The sequence below is a fragment of the Pyxicephalus adspersus genome, chromosome 4 (assembly GCF_032062135.1).
Source record: "Pyxicephalus adspersus chromosome 4, UCB_Pads_2.0, whole genome shotgun sequence".
NCBI classification, from domain to species: Eukaryota; Metazoa; Chordata; class Amphibia; order Anura; family Pyxicephalidae; genus Pyxicephalus; species Pyxicephalus adspersus.
This window is the reverse complement of record NC_092861.1, coordinates 88,904,331-88,915,627: the sequence shown is the minus strand read 5'-3', so window position 1 is coordinate 88,915,627 and position 11,297 is coordinate 88,904,331.

Below are 11,297 nucleotides of genomic sequence, written 5' to 3'. Positions count from 1 at the left end.
ATAATTCTCTTCTTTAGAGCTCAGTGTTGAGCTCATCTCTCCGTCACTCTGCTTTCTTAGCACGTAAATTGTTTGCCATCTTGTACCACTTCTCACTCTTACACTCTGCTGTGCATCTTCTTTAAGAGCTGATTAAGGTAGCTACTTTGCATTTAAATATACATTTAATAATATATTGATAATTTCATTGACTTGTGTTTGTTGAAGTACAAGTAACAGCAATAAGTAACTAGGAACTAGCGATAGGAGCCTACATATATATCAGCACAGTTGTACGTATCACAAAACCCCAAAGTACAAATAAAGTGGACCTAAGAGTTGCTCTGTTATAACATTTAACAAGGTAATTATGCCTAAGCAGACCCCCGAAAAGGGAACTTGTATTCTTGAATTGTTTATGAAAATTAGCAGTTGCTTTCCTGGTATGTGATTGAGCCTAGGCACTCCTGTTCTCTAGCTTCATAGCTGCATATCTGCGGGGTGTGATTAAGACAATGCTTTGCTGCACCACAGTTTCTAAGAAATTTGGAGTGGGATTTGGGCATGTCAATGCTGTGTTACTTTTTTTCTTAGGGTACGTTCAGACCTGCGGTGGGAATAAGTGATCTCACGTGGCTCCAGGCATCTTGCCAGCCGCTCATCTGCCTGCACCGCTACACTGGTTCTTAAAAGTCCAGCGTTTGCAGGTTTGACAGTGGGCGGCAGTGAGAGGAATTGAACTGTTCCCTGCAGCCTCCAATTTATTTTGTATAGGGTAGATGCTTTATGTAGCTTATCCTCCGGGGCAGCAGTTCACTGGCATGAGGAAGCACTAACTGCACTGCAATCTCTGCCAGTCTGAACAGGTTTGGTAAACTCTATCATAATGATTAAATATCATTATTTGTAATATTGAGCCTAAAATTACCCATATAGATTTGCAAAAAGTTTGGAAATGCTTTGCAATTATTAGATTGTTACCTGCATAGTATAGGGAATTGAGGCTCACCAACACCAGATTATATTGTAAACTAACCCTCATGTAAAATTACAAAGAAAAAGTTCTAATTTATTTTTACAAAGTCATAACACTAGTGACCTTCCAGGTATTCTGTCTGTTGGCCTGCTATTTCTTTTTGATGTAATAAACTTGCAGTAATTCTTCTGTACATCCGGCTCCAGTATCAGCTATATAGGCCTGTTTAAATACATGACCAGGGCAGGGATACTGGAAAACTGCTAAAAAGTGACTGCACACATGTGTACATTCCTTGGGGCAGATTAATGTTTTCCTGCTGAACCGAACTGGCTGATTTCTTTTTGCTCAGAAGCTGGAGTGCTATGGATTAATACATTTTAGGACAGCTGTGAAGATGAATTCTTACCATTTGGAAAGCAGAAGCAAAAAGTTTGTGATATAGTCCAGTGTAGAAAAAGACTCAAATTTGTACTCTGTGGTCAGAACTTGATATATGATTTTTCATTTGTTGAGGCAATGAAATCAACAATATTATATCTTAGAAATTACAATATGCCAAAACATGTTTTTAGGAAAGATACACAAAAATTTTTGTTAATTTATAATACTTAGACAGTTGTGGTCTTTATGCAAAGTAGAAAAATCCTTAACGTGATTCACCATTTATGAATATTTCTAGGGAAAAATTGCTAATTTAGTGGATAAAGCAAGCAATATAAAATGTATTATTATATATTAGAATATGACTGATATTAAAAATTGTTACTAGCAATTGCTGTAGGGGAGATGAGAAGTGACAGAGCAAGTAGGGTGATCTATGATTGGAGTGGTAAAGTTACCATGAACTATGTCTGTTCAGGGCATATTAACAGTTTACTTACACCAGCCTTACACCTTTGTGTTGCAGTAATGCACATGTTACAACGCACATTACCCCAAATCATGGTACAGCACTATGCAAACATGGATTTGCAAATCCTGCAAAAGAACACCATTACATTTAATACTGGCACTGCCAGCTTATGCAAGCTTTTTCTCTTACAGAGCTAAAGAATTCTGATTCTATTTTAGACATTTTATTTAGGTTTTTTGCTGGTTATCCTAAAAATGTGTTGCACACTGCATTTGTATTGAGATGCAAGTTGTTTAATGATGAAAGACAATATAATGCATGTTGGCCTCCCCAGCCTTTGCCTTCAGTTCTTCTCTATTGAAAGTAACATATAAGGTTGTAAGTGTAAAGCAATATATAAAACTAATTATTACTTGTATGGTGATACTTGGTAACAGCTCATAAATAATCTCTTTCTCTATCTCAGTACAATACTTTTTATTATTGTATATAAAAAGGTCTCTGCTATATATAAAATATTACACAAAAAACACACATAAGTCAGCAATTTACAAATCTATTAAGTCTAACCAATTTTAAAACAAATTACAGTACATTCTATGCTTAGTATTTTATCATGATTTAAGCTCATACTTCCACAGGAACTAGGTATTCCTGTACAAATAACCGCTTTTAACTAGCAGCAGGTTAACACTTAATTTATACTTCCTGTGACTATAATAGATCATTTCAGTATTCCCCTATGAATGCTAATAAAATGTAAATCATTATCAATGTTAAGTTGTGGAAAGTTAAACTCTAAGGTATAATTATGAAAAGATTTGTAGGTTCTCTTTTTTCTAATATATTCATAAACCTTTGTTGCCCTGTTCTGGTCATTTACTTCTCTCCATTTAGGCTTGATATGACCCTTTGGAAGCTTCATGAATTATACTGAGAGTGTACTGATCTTAGTTAAAGGATATTGATGCATATGCTTTTTTTTTCCTTGATGGGAAAGCCTAAATTTGGAAACAATGTTGAGTTAAAATTTAAAATTTACAAGGTTAGTTCTTTATTAAAGATGGGACAGGGTATGCAACTTACTTGACTATTTGCAATATTTTACCTAAACACAACTTTCCTTGCTCCTTCTCGTCCAGGCTTAGGATCCTTGGCCATTTTGATTGACATGGCTTGAATGACATAAACCCTGCGCATTTGCACAGAAATTCATTCTCGGCATCCAACTTTTCCAGGATCAAACACTAAGCTGCACTTGTACAGATAAGTGTACAATATAGGAATGATTGTCAACAGGCAGGTAAGTTTGTTTTTATTTGTAAACCAAAGATTTTATATTAGCCAAACAAAACATTTTTAGGTATTTTTACATTTTAAACCATCTTAAACTCAATTTTAATCATATGACTAATGATGATATAATGAAACAACAGCCTGGACAAAGCAGATATTTCCATTGGGTCTATCAGGGTCTATCAGGAAGGGAACCAACCAACACATTTGGTCATCCTGGGGCCTGGTATTAAATATTACACAACAGCTTATACATTAAACTAATCATAAACATTAAATGTGACTCAGGGTGTAGAAACAATCCAGCTGTCCAAGGTATTTGACTGTCACATTAATTATTGGATCACCTAAACATGTATAAGTTTTTGAAAGTAAAGGAAGAAATGCAGACAGACACCTCTATTCTCAATTTACAGGAAACCATACTGATCATGCAAATTACTATAATTTCTCATAAGATTTGTCAGTCAAGGAACCTTGGTGCTAGCAGATATGAGATATTAACCATTTTATTTTTAAATTAATGATACTGCAAAATAAAGGGCACAAGATTTTCTTACTTTTCTGAACACAAAACACATCAGAAGCTGTTTGCCTTCAGCTATTCTTTCATTCTAACTGAAACTTCTTGTGTTCCCTGTGAACAACGTAAGTTTGGATAGTGAAGATGTAAAATAACTCCTCTGGACTATTTAATTGCTCATGAAAAAGCCATATGTAGATGTATATCTAACACATACTTTTTAAGTATGATAATAGAGTGCATGTTATTTAAAACGTGTGGGCTTAATATCTGTTCATCCAAGTAGAGAATCTATTTGTTTGACTGGACATTCATGTCTCAGATCATTATCATTTTTAAGTCAACATAAAGTACCCTATATACGTTGCCTTACAGATATGGATAAATTAAAGAACAGGCCATGCAAACTACAAATGTGGGGCCACCAGGAAAAAGAAAATACAGTGTTATTATTTTAAATCCTTTATTGCCAGTGCAAAAGGTCTCCATGTAAACAGTTTTTGGTACAGGAATATAAACCATTGGAATGTTGTGGCTGAATGGCTCAATACTAAATTGGCAAGTACACAATTGCATGAGTTATAAGTGTTAGAGAATTGATTAAGGTTTAGGATTAAGAATTATTTTGGCAGTAATGGCTACACTGTGGATCTTAAATATACTAATAGTGAGTATTTTTCAGCAGTATATTTTTTGTTTCAATAACTTTCATTAGAGTTTTATCAAAGACAAGAGTACAGTAAATATTGACAAACAGCAGGTGGAAAAGTGTCACCGACTGATGTCTAGTGGTAGATGGGTACATTTACATCAGTATTCATACTTGTGGAAAAGGGGACAAGAACCCTAAAGATGCCCTTTAGGGGTCAATTTTAGGGAGAGGCTATGGATGAAATGTTATGGAAGAGTTAAGGATTGTGTTCAGGGTGTTCAGTGATTTGGCTGTACATGCGCTTCAAGTAATGCTTGGTGCTTTCAGCCCTAAAAGCCCCTTTGTAAAAAAAAACCAGTTCTGGTGACAAATTCCTTTGAGCAGTTACTATTTTTTTTATGTTTGCTTTCAAGTGCTTGAATAATAAATGGGAACATTAGGGATATGGCATGTTTGCATGCTGTCCATAAGCCAATTTTCTGAGGCCACTACATTAATCAAAAATTAAATAGCAGTAACACGGTTCTTCTGCAACAGTAGAAATTAAGCTGAGGCATAGGGGAAGTAGAGTCAGAAACTTTTGTGTGAAGATATCACTGCTGAATTCCAAGGAGAACAACCAAAAGCAATTTTGCTTGGAAAGACAATTTAAATGGGATGCTTATAACTATTATTAAATCCCATAGCGCCATCATCCTCTGTGGTGCTGTACAAAGTTCAATATAGACAATAGTTGGTACAATAAATATATATATCCAGCATTACAAATACAAAAATACACATAATTAATACAGAGTATAATAACATACAACAATACATACAATTCTAGGGGAAGGACCCTGACCTTGGAAACTTACAATCCAGAGGTAAGTGGGGATGGAGACACAAGGTAAGGTGATGAAAAATCTAGCTTGGAAGGCAGACAACTGGTGTAAAAAGCAGCAGATGTGGATATGTGTCTGAAGCAGAATTTTGACATATTGTATGTTTTTCCGAAGAGGTATGCTTTGACCTACAGTGTACTTTTTAGGGCACATAAAATATGTATCCCCTCGATACATATTTCAATGATTTTCTGCTTTAATGATGACCTTGTTGTATTAAACATACACATGTAATTTTTTTTTTAAATAAACCAAGTTATAATTTTCATAGTCAAAGCCAAAGTATCAATATACAAAGAGATTAATCTTACACTTAAAAGTAATATGCATTTTGTTAATAATAACTGATGTCACTTTAATAAATGTTGGAGCTTTACTTATGATTTAGCACTCATAATGAAGCACCAGTGAGAGGGTTTCATATTCTTTCCCTAGCCTTTCAAGTATTACACACTTTCATCTAATCCATTAAATCACTTTACAAATGAATTGATAATGTAGTGTGCCCCAGTTTCAAAGAAAGCCTATCAACACCTTTCAAACATATTTTGGCTATTTAAACAAAGTGTAGTTCAGCCAGCGTTTCCCACAAAGAGCTGGACTCCGGGTTTGTTTTTGCAGGCGACATCAATTCAAAGATGAACTCTGCTCAGATGTGGTAACTAGAAAGCAGAGCCCCATATAAATAAATAAGAAGGGGTGAAGAGAAGTATTACTATTACTCAGGGTGGACATGACATTGCCAAATCTCAGAACACATAGACAATGGGTATTTATCAAAACGTTTCATACTTACAGCCCTGCAAATGATTAGTACATCCATCATAGGAAACACCTCATTTTATTTAGTCAGGAAAACAATGCACCAAAGTGATTGTAATTCTTTTAGCCAGAAACCAGAAATTCTATAAATTATCTCAGGAATAGGAAATTGTGGTATTCTTTAACTGGAAAAATGAATTTTTTTGAATTACAAAGAACAAGAGAGAAAGTTAAATACAACTCAGCATCAGATCCTAAATATTTTACATAATAAAGTTAGGTTAGATTCATTTTCATATTTGCAGATGAGTTTATGTCAAGGTAATTAAGCTGTTAGTTGTATTGTTTGTGTTTGAAAATTCTATACTATGTTCGGAATATGTACTGTATACAATAAGTAAAAAACACTGTCTAAGTTCATTATAATAAGTTGATTGATATTTAATGTACAACCATTATTTTCATCCACGACAACCAATGAGAGATGATAATTACAGGCATGTGCTGAAAACCCCAGATCAATAAGGTAAACTAAAAGTAAAACTCCTGCCTGTTTCCATCTGTTTCCACTTCTGGTCCTTAAAGGAAAGCTGTGTTACTCTTTAATATTTCCCCTAAACACTGTGTTTTTCTGAATTTATTAAAATTGTATTGTAGCAGGCATACTTCCTGTCTCTGATGCTCAGCCATCTAAAGAAACAATACCTAACATATCCCTTATTTGATGTACAATGCTGCGTAATATGTTGGCGCTATATAAATACTGCTTATGAATAATAATAATAATAGCCGTGCCCCTTGGCTACAGGGAGTGTCAACTATAGCTGCTGCATCTTCTGTGATGAATACTATTTCCATTCATCTGGATGAGAAAGCAAAAGTTGCCAAGCCTGCCATATCAATGAGCACACTGACTTAATAATATTATAATAATTATTAGTATTATTATTATTAATAATAATAATAATAAAAATAATAATAATAATATTAAAAAACAGGATTTTTCTCCAAAATAAAGCTTTATTGAAATAGCAAATAACAGTGTACAGTATGTTACATTTGCAAGAAATAGGTACATATTGTCAAATACAATTACAATGGATAAACAAACATGTCTTTGCATATTTATAATACATTTTCATGTTTCAACAAGTTTAACCATGTAAAATAACAAAATAGACATGTAAAAAAACAGCAAGAACAGCCACCTTATAAAGGGTAAACAACAATAGTAAATTTGTTAAGATGTTGTGCGCTTTTCCGTTTGCCCTTGTGGCAGGATAGAGAAAGACAGAAAAAAGGAGGAGATATTGGGCCTGATTTATGAAAGCTCTCTAAGGCTGGAGAGAATACACTTTCATAAGTGAAGCTGGGTGATCCAGAAAACATGGAATGGATTTTTAAAAATCATTTGCTATTTGCTAGCAAACGTTTTGAATCCTAGACAAGATCCATTCCAGGTTTGCTGGATCACCCAGCTTCACTGATGAAAGTGTATTCTCTCCAGCCTTGGAGAGCTATCATAAATCAGGGTCATTGTGCAGAAGAAAATATTTGTATCTTTCAGAAGGATGGACTCTCTCTACTTTCTGAAGTATCGTTGTACACAGTTCTTTATTCTTGGGTGTAATTAAAGTTCCACCATAAGGCCCAAGTGATATATTATTTGTTATAGCATCCCGGGATGCATGAATCATTTCCTCCATTTCACGTAAGGTTGGCCTAGAAATTGATTTCCATAGTCTCGGAATCAACAATTTGTCAGGATTCAAAACATAGAATAAAAGTGTTTTTTTATATTGGTTTGGTGTGTTGTGAGTGTGGTGTAGCAGAATTTGCACTGGGTTTGTAATATCATGTTCCCCTGTAATTTTTGGTAACAAATTGATAACTTCATCCCAAAAAGGTTGAATAATTGGGCAGCTCCACCACATGTGTAAAAAAGAGCCTTCAGCAAATTTACATCTGCAGCATTTTCTGTTATTTTGAGGGTGAATTTTATGTAAGTCTTGAGGCACTCTGTACCATCTTGTACGTATTTTAAAGTTATTTTCTTGTATGTTCACACTTTGTAAACCTTTGCTCCTAATTATGTTGATATTTTACCATTCTTCATCTGAAAATTCGAAAGCACTTAGTTTATATTCTTTGTTACCTATGCACAAGCCTGAGATCCCATTATTCTCTCTAATTTGATTCAAAGGGGGTTCCAACGCTAAGACAAAAATCAAGGGCGACAGTGGGCAACCCTATCTGGTGCCGTTGGTATTCGGAACATGTGTTGAAAGAAGGCCATTTATTCTGACTTTTGCTGAAGGTTTAGATTATAATGAAAGTATTGCGGCATGCATTTTGGGAGAATTCCTATGGAGTCCAAGACATCTGCCATATAAATCCTGCCATATAAATCCATGCCAACCTATTGAATGCTTTTTCAGCATCTGTAGATAAGAAAAAGCATTGATGGTTTGATTTCTGAGCCCATTGTGCCAGATTAAGAGCTTTGATGGTATTGTCTCTAGACTCCCTACCGGGAATGAATCCAACTTGATCTAAATTTGTCAGAGATGGAAAAACAGGATTTATATAGTGCCAACATATTACAGAGCGCTGTACAATTATATAGGGGCTGTAAATGACAGACAGATACAGACAGTGACATAGGAAAAGGAGAGGAGGAAGTAGCACACAGTAGCAGAAAACCTACATATATAGTGAAAAATTATTGTTGGGGATTATATCATTACCTAATACCCTGATGATATCTAGTATCTATAGAATACATGAGGAAATTGACATTTTTTAAGTAACTGGAATGTTCAGACCTCGGTTGTTGGGTGACAACTTCATAGCAGGGCCACAGCTTATTATAAGCTTCAGTTACTCAGCTTCTGTAGTACTGTGTGCTTGATGTAGCAAAATATTTGGGAATCTTCAAGTTTAAGTTTTAAATAGTTTGTATTTTTTTTCCAATAGTCTAACTGATTTATATCCTGGAAAAAGGAGTATTTTAATGTTAGATTTTACATTTTTTTCTTGTGACAGTTATAATGTTTTTGCTTTTTAAAAATGTTTCCCACTAAATATATGCAAAATACATTTACAAGTCAGATTATTGTACATATTATTCAAGTCAAAGTCATTAATAAAAGACAAACCTGAGAGGTGCTGGGATTCCCAGTATCATTGATTCAAAATTGCAGGTGAAATATCTCAATAATCAAGCTTATAGGCTTTGGTAAGGCTGCTTATATTTGAGACAAGCCTCTGTCGGGTGCCAGAAAAACTGCTTCAAACATACAAACACAAATGGGTGCCAAATCAGATGAAGCAAGTCTAAATAGCTTTTATTAGTCCTCAATAAGATCTAACAAAAGATATCCAATGCATTTCAGGGGCCAAACACCCCCTCTAAATCAGGGCTTATAGGAGCTATCAGAACTTGTGTACAGTGTACACTGATATTGGATCAATCTTGGCAGTTCAGCCACTAAAAAGTTTGTGAACTTGTATTAACATCAGGAAACAGTGTGGGTGCTTGTAGCTGTTAATTACAGAGAAAAAGGCACATGTAAACGACGGGGGAGGAGGAAATTAATTTAATTTATTTAATGACTTTTATACTGACTTTGTATCTGTTACAAGTTCATTTAGGACTTTGTAAAATGTTTTGTATTGTAGTTACATTACTGACACAATGACAGCCTAACAATTTCGTTGTAATCATAATATCATCACTTTCATGATGAGAACATTGTGTGGAACCATTTTGATTAGTTCTATTAGTGGTAAGAATAAACCAGTGGCTGCCATTGGAAGCACAATCCAGGAATTAGGAGCACCCGAAGTTAAAATGTCTTCTACAATAGTACATAGATTAATGCTCCCTAAGTAGTGGTTACAGCGCTGGGGGGTCAAAAATTGGTTTATAATGACTATCTGCCTTGCTTCACAATTACCATATCCAAGCATTTCTTCTTCAATTTTTTTTATTGACTGGAATGTCCCCACTGCAGAATCTGAACAGTTGCAGTTGTGGACAGTTTGATCAAAAGATTTTGATAAAATAACAGAAACAGCTGTTGAGTTCTTCAGTTTTCATTCAGGTTATAAAAAATACTTACAAAAATTAAAAAAGTGCCTTAATATGTATGCAAAATGAAATTTTCTTTGTACTTATATTTAGACCACCCATAAAGAAGGAATCTCCTTAAATGACTTTTTTTTCTGCTATCTATAGCATGGTACCATATACTACTTTTTTACAAGACAATACAATATCTAAGCATAATCACATTACAAATTACGGGCTGGCATATCAGATCACCAGAGTTTTATTTGGTAGACTATATGTTGTATTTTGGAAAGGATTGTCATGCAATAGCTGCAATGCTAGCCTGGTTTAAAGGTTAAACAGATGTGATGACATAATGCAGCTATGTGGAAGTGCTTGTTTAATTTGAAAATACCATAACATCTTTTTCATAGCTGGCTTGGAATATGCATTGGAAGAGCTTTTATTCAAGACATTAATCCAAAAAGCTAATTCAGCTGTGATCATTTTTCCCAAATAGTAAAGTGTAAAAGCCATGTAGACAGACATGATATATAAAAATAACGACTTTTTAAACCATGTTATTTTAGATTTCGATAAATAGACTAGTCTAAAATCTGTAATCCTCATGTGAACCTCCTAATGAAAAAATATGTTTTTTGTGTTTGTCTATAAGGCCATCTAGCTATTTACATTTTCCTATACAATATATACTTTGTACATTTTATGGGTCTGGGATAAAAAAACACAAATTTGTTTAAAATAGAGAATATATAGCAGTTTTCAGTATATAGATATTTTTCCATTTATTGAATAAATGGTCTCCATTTTTGTATCTAGCTCTGCATCTTCATTTGCTTTGGTAAATGTGTCAGAGCTCATATAGGATTTAAAATAAATCGTAAAAAAAAGTACAAAACATAACCCGATCACTGCCCAATCATTTTTTTCATTATTCATACGCATGCTAAAATGCATGTAATGATTAAAAGATTGTAAAACCGCATAAATAAGGATTGGGTTTGAGTTTGCCAACCCCCCAATCCCCAGCCAATCAGAACACTATCTTCTAATTACATAAACAGCCTGGCTTCCTTCTGATTACCAATGGGCATTCCTATTAGCTTGTGGTTGTCAGGGGTGTAGTTGTAAAAAAAAAAAAGAGGGGGCACAGTACTATCTATGAAGAGCCCACCCCACTACACCCCTTCCTATGTGTCACTGAAAGGGAAAAAACTTCCCCCAGAGTGTCGTCATAATGCTTTTTGCCACTTTAACCACCTGGGCGTTACACTGAGGTCTAGATTTCTGTACC